We start from the raw sequence: 8,348 nt of genomic DNA, 5'->3' as shown, positions 1-8,348 counted from the left end.
CCGGGAATCTAAGTTTACCTGAGCAAAACTCAGGTTTCAAACCTAGACTGTGTTAGACCCAGGTCAGAACCCGGATGAATCTGGTTTTTTTAAAACCCGGGGTTCCAAGTTAAACCTAGTTTTTTTTTTTAAAGCACGTGGACCCATTGAAGATCAATCTTCGACATCATAATTCTCGGTAGAGACAAAGCCTCACTCGTCTTCAAATCTCTAAGAGGCTTATCCACCAGAAGCTCCACGAGCTTCCCACCGTCGGGCTCGATCAACGTGGATGAAACTCAAAGCCTCCAGTATGCTTTTCTGCTGAAAGAAAGAGAAAATGAGACTTTGCGGGTTGGAACGAAATGGGTATTGGAAATCTTGTTGGGGGATTTGGGAAGATACGGGGTTTTGGTGAAGAGTGCTACCAAGGAAGCCATTGAAGGTAGAAAGCCAACAACTAGCTCTGTTTCAGGGAGTGCTAGTTTGATTGTTAATTGGAGGTTAATAATAGCAATAATATTAAAATAAAGAGTTTAGTGGGTGTAAGTTGGATAGTAAAGGGCAATACTTGGGGAATTTGGAATTTCGAAAAAAACGAAGAATAAACAATGGATTGATTTGGAGCAATCTGATGGAATTTTAGAGTTTGGATCAAAATGAGGAACTCAAAGGTGGATTTTATTGTAAGTTTGGGAGAGAGAAAAATATGGGATCCAAAGGGGATGAATCTGGACACCTTTTTTTCTCTTAATTTTGCCAAGTGCCAACTTTTCTTCTCCTCTTTCCTTGTCATTTCTTTACAATACTAAATTAGACAGCAATCTGGGCTACCATATCAATAGATGATTGAAATAAAATGGTGCAAACTCATGAAAATAAAAAAAAAAATAAAAACTTTGTCCACCATCAAAGCAGCTTCTGAGGAAAACTGATCTGCCCATCTTTACATTTTGTTTAATTTGTTTGGTTGTTTATAATTTTTTACTCCAAAAAAATACCGTAATCTAAAAATTTATAAATATCAAATGGAAGTTACACATATGATAAACTCAATTGTTATTAATATATATATCTATATATATATTGTTGGAACTGATATGGTGTACAGATTTTTAATTTCACATAGGCCCTGCCTATAATTTGTGAGATATGGGATACAAAGAAACCCATGAATCAAAACATTCAAATTGAAGGGGGTAAAAAAGAAAGTACCAGTTGTACCTAGATTTTACAACTTGGATTTTTTCAGACCGTAACTGGAATCCAATTTCCTGAGTTTCAAATCAGGCCCAAAAAAATCTGACCTGAATGAACAGTCCTAATATGTGCGTGGGTGTACGTGCAAGCATCTCCATGTGTAGGTGTGTGTAGGCGGGTGAGTGTGCGCGTGCAGGGTGCATTTGTGTGTGTGCGTGCGAGTATGTGGGGGTGTGTGTGAATATACCCTTACCTAAAAACTAGTACATAAGCTAAATGTTTACCATCTTTATGCCTTGAAACTTAATCAAACCCAGTTAATGCGGATACTCAAAATTTTTTTAATTGAAAAGGTTTTATTCTAGGAAATGGCAATTAGGTATATCTATCTATCCAGCACATGCATCGGCAAGATAGATGCATAAACCCATGGACAAAATAGATAGTGATTACTTTTTAGATATGTTTACCTAATTGGTAATTGGAATAATTAATTAAAGCAACACGGGAACCATCATCTTTGCAAAAATATGCCAAACCAACTCAGCACATGATATTTCGAATCATAGATGAAGCTACAACGAGACATGTTTTGGGGGGGGGGGGGGGGGGGGGGGGGGGAAGAAAAGAAAAAGGATATCAAATTGACCCTTGCTCAAATTTTGTCAAAAAAATAATGAGAAAAATTTGTATTTAATAATTTTTTTTTTCATGCATCCCTTAATTCAAAATTGCATTATCGTAAAATTGCAATATATTAGATCTATTTTTAGAAAAATAGTTTACAATTTAACATACTATATCAAGTCACGTCAATTTGTAAAATTTAGCTTTGTGAAATCTTTTTGTGACTAAAACATTTCTCTTGATAAAACAAATGGTGCGATTCGCATCGGCGAGGGGCGATAGTGCGATTCGGCAATGGTGCAGAGAGAAGGCGAAAATGGGAGGGAGAAACGAGAGGGTGTGATTCGGCGTGAGAGAAAAGGAAGAGAAAAAGAATGAAATAGTGCGATTCGGTGAGGGTGCGATTTGGCGGGTTGAAGAAGATGAAGCCGAAGGATCAACGTGTTGGGAGCTTTCGGAAGAAGAAGGAAAGACGAGGGAAATGAGGCTATTCGGTATGAAGAAAGAGAAAAGAATGAGAGAAATAGGGATAGAGGTAGATAAAATAATAAAATATTACTTTCTTTTGTGAACAGTGACTCGTCATGTTTGGAGACAACTCAAGATTTACTGTAGCTCAAGTTTTAAGTTTTGAACTATTAGCTAGTCTAATGTGGAGGTTTTTTTTTCACATCTAGCTAAAATTTAGACTTGTATTGACATTTGGCTAGGCCATTGCCAATGCTCTAAGAGTTTATCCACCCTTAATTAGAATAATATTTTCTTAATACTTTTAATAAAAATGTATATCTCTAAAGTGTAATATAATTTTTAAGTATCCGCCAAATAATGAAACCAAATAAGTTAAAATTTGTGTCCTTATCAATTGTTTCAATTTCAAAGGTGCGTGCGTGTTGACTACTTTAATGATTACCTAATTCAATGACAACCAATGGTGATCTTGGTTGGAAAGAGAAAATACTTTCTAGATCTTTATAGGTTGATCGAATACTAAATATTCAATCGGTCTTCCTCAGCTTATAAAGTCCTATGGTCACAGTTACAAGTTTTCTCATAAACAACGAAGAAACTCAACACATGATATTTCGAATCAGAGATGAAGCTACAACGAGACATGTTTTAGGCGGGAAAAAGAAAAGAAAAAGGATATCAAAATGACCCTTGCTCAAATTTTGTCAAAAAAATAATGAGAAATATTTGTATTTAATAATTTTTTTTCATGTATCCCTTAATTCAAAATTGCATTATAGTAAAATTGCAATATATTAGATCTATTTTTAGAAAAATAGTTTACAATTTAACATATTATATTAAGTCACGACAGTTTGTAAGATTTATCTTTGTAAAATATTTTTTGTGACTAAAACATTTCTCTTAATAAAACAATTTTTATCCAATAGACATGGAGGTTAGGATATTTCAATGGACTTTCTACTATATATCTTGGTATTTTATATTAGAGCTATTTTATTCGTCGGTGTGTTGAGCACACTATCTACATTATTTAAGTAGTAAGATTTAATTTATAAGATTTAAAATTTAAAATTTATCTACCAAATTAAATTATATCATGCAAACACTTTCCTAATCATGTTTTACACCACGACTTGAAAGTAAAATTTTACACCACGACTTAAAAGTAAAATTTTTCACAATAAGGGTGTTAAGGAGGCATCATGTGCATTGAAATTTTGAAAAGGAAATTAAAACCAATAGGATATTGCTACCCCACATCCTTTTTATTTTTCTTATTGAAAGTGTACCGAATTTTCTTTTTAATTTTTAAAAGTGAAAATAAATTATAAAAATCATCTTTATTTAAAAAAAAAGTTAAAAAGAATAAAAATTAAATAAAAAATTTGATTCGAACAGAATTGATAACTTATGTTTTTCTTTTGATATATTAGGAGAGGGATGTCGAACATGATATCCACTTTAGAGATGTGGGTTTTGTGCCAATAGGCCACAGGCAGTAGCAATTGGTCACTTGTATTTTCACTTTTTAATAGCAATGTATTTTATTCTATTTTTTTAACTTTTTAATTTTAATGGTTAAAAAAGAAATTATCAATAAATTAATATTTTTTTTTAAGAATTTAAAAATATTTAAAGAATATTTAAAAAAAATATAAATATACTCGAACACGTCCAGCAATCAAGTAGCATTTTCCTGTATCGAATGTCTTTGTCAAACAAAAGAAATTAAAAACTTCACCTGAAGTTGAGGCAGGTAGAGACTAGAGTCGTAGACCTTTCTCGTTCATTTCGTTGAGATTGCCCCTGTTTTAAATTTATGATTTTGATTTCATCAACAACAACCTCAGACAAACAAAAAGTGCAAAAAAATAAAAATCAAGCAAGCCAGCTCGCTGTCTTGTTGGAAGAGCCGAAGAACCATGTATTCTCCTTCTAAACAGTTATTGACTCCATTATTGCTTCTCTCTCTCCTTTTCCAAATATGCGTTTCCCTAGACACCATAACGCCGGACGAGCCTCTTAAAGACGGTGACATCCTCGTCTCCCACCGAGAAACGTTTGCACTTGGCTTTTTCAGTCCTGCAAATTCTAGCCGTCGCTACGTCGGGATTTGGTATAACAAAGTGCCACTAAAAACGGTTGTTTGGGTCGCTAACAGAGACGACCCTCTCGACGACACTGCCGGTATACTCTCCATCGACGATCATGGAAACCTCGTCATCACCGAGACGAACCGAAGCATCCCTATCTGGTCTACCAACGCATCTGTTGTCTTCGCGAAGCATTCCATGGCTAGGCTCTTGGACACCGGGAACCTCGTTTTGGTTCATCCAGAAACCCAGAGCTTTATATGGCAGAGCTTTGACTTTCCGACCGACACTTTGCTTCCGTTTATGAAACTCGGGCTCGATCGCCGTACTGGACTGAACCGGTTCCTGACATCTTGGAAGTCCAAAGATGACCCAGGAACCGGCAACTGCACCTATGCGATTGATCCAACCGGTTATCCGCAGCTGTTCTTATACGAGGGTGGGACTCCTTTGTGGCGGGGCGGATCTTGGACCGGACAAAGATGGAGCGGCCTACCCGAAATGACACGGAATTACATCTTCAACGGCAGCTACGTGGATAATCAAGATGAGATCACCATCGAATACGGTGTCACTGTACCTAATGTTTTCACTAGAGTGATGGTGGAGGAACCTGGCGTCGTGAAGCGGTCTACTTGGCACGAGACCGGGTGGGTCGGGTTTTGGTCCGCCCCGAAAGAGAAGTGCGATAACTACCAAGAATGCGGTCCAAACAGTTACTGTGACCCGAACAACGTAGAAAAGTTTGAGTGCACGTGCTTGCCCGGGTTTGAACCCAAGTCGGCCCGTGATTGGTTCTTGAGAGATGGTCGGGCGGGTGCGTGAGGAATCAAGGAGTGTTCACGTGCAACAGCGGAGAAGGGTTCGTGAAACTTGCACGTGTGAAGGTGCCGGATACCTCGATAGCACGCGCGGACATGAGTCTGTCATTGAAAGAGTGCGAGCAAGAGTGCGAGCAAGAATTGTACTTGTACGTCATACACCTATGCAAACGACACAAAGGGAGGGATTGGGTGCCTTACATGGCACGGCAACTTGGTGGACACGAGAGTTTATTCAAATGGAGGACAATATTTATATCTACGCGTGGATGCAGCTACGTTAGGTACTCCAGTTTTATTACTTCTCTTCTTTTTTACTTAAAACATGATCCATATCCCATCTAAGTCGAAGAAGATTCTGGTTCATGAATCGGGTATAAAGATTGAGTTTTCCACCCTTTTTTTTTTTTTTCCTTAGCTCAATATGCAAAGAAGAATGGTCTTCTTCAGAACAAGAAAAAGCTGGCGATTCTTGTGGTTTCTGTTGCACTAATGCTGCTTATTGTGACTTTCATAATGAGGAAGATTAAGAGTAAGTAAAACATGATCTTTAAAGCGGTTTCTTTTTTTTTTTTTTTTTTTTTTTTTTTTTTTTTTTTTTTGCACTACCAGAATTTCTAACTGCATTTGACGATAGAGAAAAGACAAAACAAGTATACTTTCAGCATTACTTCCACTGGAGCAAGCATTGAAGAATCTTCAACTAGAAGGGAGCTCGATGGAAGTACGAGAAATTCAGATTTACAATTCTTTGAACTAAGTAAGATAGTTGCAGCCACGGATAATTTCTCTGTTTCTAACAAGCTAGGAGAAGGTGGTTTTGGATCAGTATATAAAGTAATCTCCCTAAAATTCAATTCATTAGTGTGCAATGCATCAGTAATTCCATTCTGAATGTTGATCAAGGTTGAAATTGGTGTTTGCTTTCAGGGTTGCTTATACAATGGAAAGGAAATAGCAGTGAAAAGACTATCAAAGTACTCAGGACAAGGCATAGAAGAGTTCAAGAATGAAGTTGCAATCATTGCTAAACTTCAACACAGGAACCTTGTGAGGATTCTTGGTTATTGCGTTCAGGGAGAAGAAAAGATGTTAATCTATGAGTACTTGCCAAATAGAAGCTTAGACACTTTCATTTTTGGTATGTCTTCTTTCACATAAGCTTTTTGATCTAGCTTTTTCTTCTAGTGTTCTACATACCTACCAAGCAAATCATCTAAAGGTATGCGATCTCTTCATTCAGATGACACAAAAAGATCATTATTAGATTGGGGCAAATGCTTCGATATTATTTGTGGGATTGCTCGAGGGATCATATATCTTCATCAAGACTCAAGATTAAGGATTATCCACAGAGATCTAAAGGCCAGCAATGTTCTACTTGACAATGCAATGCATCCAAAAATTGCCGATTTTGGTATGGCTAGAATTGTTGGAGGGGAGTCGGGAGACCAAATTGAAGCAAATACAAATCGTGTAGTTGGAACATAGTAAGTGTGCTACAAATTAAGGATACATTCATATTACAAAACAATTTCTTTATTTTTTAAGCAAAACATTAATCATATCATTTTAGTTTCGTGATAATTTCATTACGCTGTTGCAGTGGTTATATGTCTCCGGAGTATGCGATGCGTGGACTATTTTCAGTGAAGTCAGATGTATACAGCTTTGGGGTTTTGCTACTGGAGATTATTTATGGCAAAAGGAACACTACTTATTTTCACGATGATCCCTCCTCAAACTTGATTGCGCATGTGAGTACAAGTATATGCAAATAATTTGTCTTGTTTTATTTAACCCTAAAGACACGAACATGGTGTTTAAGTGTAGGTTTGGGAGTTATGGAAAGAAGGCAAAGCCATGGAAATAGTTGATTCATCATTGGTTGACAAAACCCCTGATAATGAAGTTGCAAGATGCATTCAAATTGGGCTTTTGTGCGTGCAAGAATATGCAACAGATCGGCCGAACATGTCAGCAGTCTTTGCAATGTTGGGTAATGACAGACCTCTTCCTTCTCCACAACAACCTGCATTTGTTTTGAAGGGTAGTAACCGTCAGAAAGACACATCAACTAGCGAAGGAGCCATTTCTGTCAATGAAGTAACAGTTTCTTTGATTCACGGACGTTAATGTCGAATTCTATTTGGTGCAATGTATTGATATGAAGTTAGTGTTAGTAGGGTCTTTTTTTCCTCAAAATAGAAAATGTAAGCCCTAAAGTCGTGCAGGGGTGTGTGAGGTTGGGTTTGTGCGTGTGAGCATGTGGGGGTGTGTGTGTGAGGTTGGGTGTGTGCGCGCGAGTACGTGGGGTGTGTGTGAATATACCCTTACTAAAAAACTAGTATATAAGCTAAATGTTTACCATCTTTATGCCTTGAAACTTAATTAAACCAAGTTAATGCGGATACTCAAGATTTTCCTAATTGAAAAGGTTTTATACTAGCAAATGGCAATTAGGTGTATCTAACTATCTATCGAGCACATGACTACTACAATTAGGACATTAGATAGATGTTATTGAATATTTAAGTTACTGTGTCTATTAAAATAATTAGATTGATTAGTGAAATTATCAAAACACTTCATAGTTGAAATAAAAATGACTTTTGTCCCCACCTACAATTTATAAATACTAATAATCAAACCCTATATATATATATATATAATACGTTCTTTACACTTAATAGTTGGATTATATCATACACTTCACATATACACTGCCCACAGACCGATGAGAACAAAGTTGAAACCCATAGAACTCAGCTTGCCAATGCAGTAGGATCCAATGACGATGGTACAGCTTGTTCAACATGATCACGCAATACCACCTGTGATTTTTCTAGTTCAATGTTGTACAGTGTGATGAAGACACCATCAAAAGCAAGGCCTTTAGTAGTGTTGGCAGCATCTGAATTCAAATGAAGTATTGAAATAGCTCGAGGGGATTCTACCAGAAAGAGAGAGTTCGTTGTTAAACTGCTCTGACATTTAGAAGCATAAAACACTTAATTAAAGCATATAGAGGTTAAAGTGAAAAGTGGAAACAGAGGACAATATAACAAGACAATGATTGAGAAGAAGGATAAACTGGTGAAATTATTTCCGATCATTCTTTTATCAATTCTGTTCTGAACGTAGTCTTGGCCAC

At 36.7% G+C, this 8,348-nt stretch overlaps 1 pseudogene; it reads left to right on the top strand.

Annotated features, from left to right (window-relative positions):
* Positions 1-4,155: 4,155 nt before the first annotated feature.
* On the top strand, positions 4,156-7,406 carry LOC121265546 (annotated as a pseudogene).
* The last annotated feature ends 942 nt before the right edge of the window (positions 7,407-8,348 follow it).

This window comes from Juglans microcarpa x Juglans regia, chromosome 5D (assembly GCF_004785595.1).
Source record: "Juglans microcarpa x Juglans regia isolate MS1-56 chromosome 5D, Jm3101_v1.0, whole genome shotgun sequence".
NCBI classification, from domain to species: Eukaryota; Viridiplantae; Streptophyta; class Magnoliopsida; order Fagales; family Juglandaceae; genus Juglans; species Juglans microcarpa x Juglans regia.
Note: the sequence above shows the minus strand (reverse complement) of the source record. Positions and strands in the feature narration are given on the sequence as shown.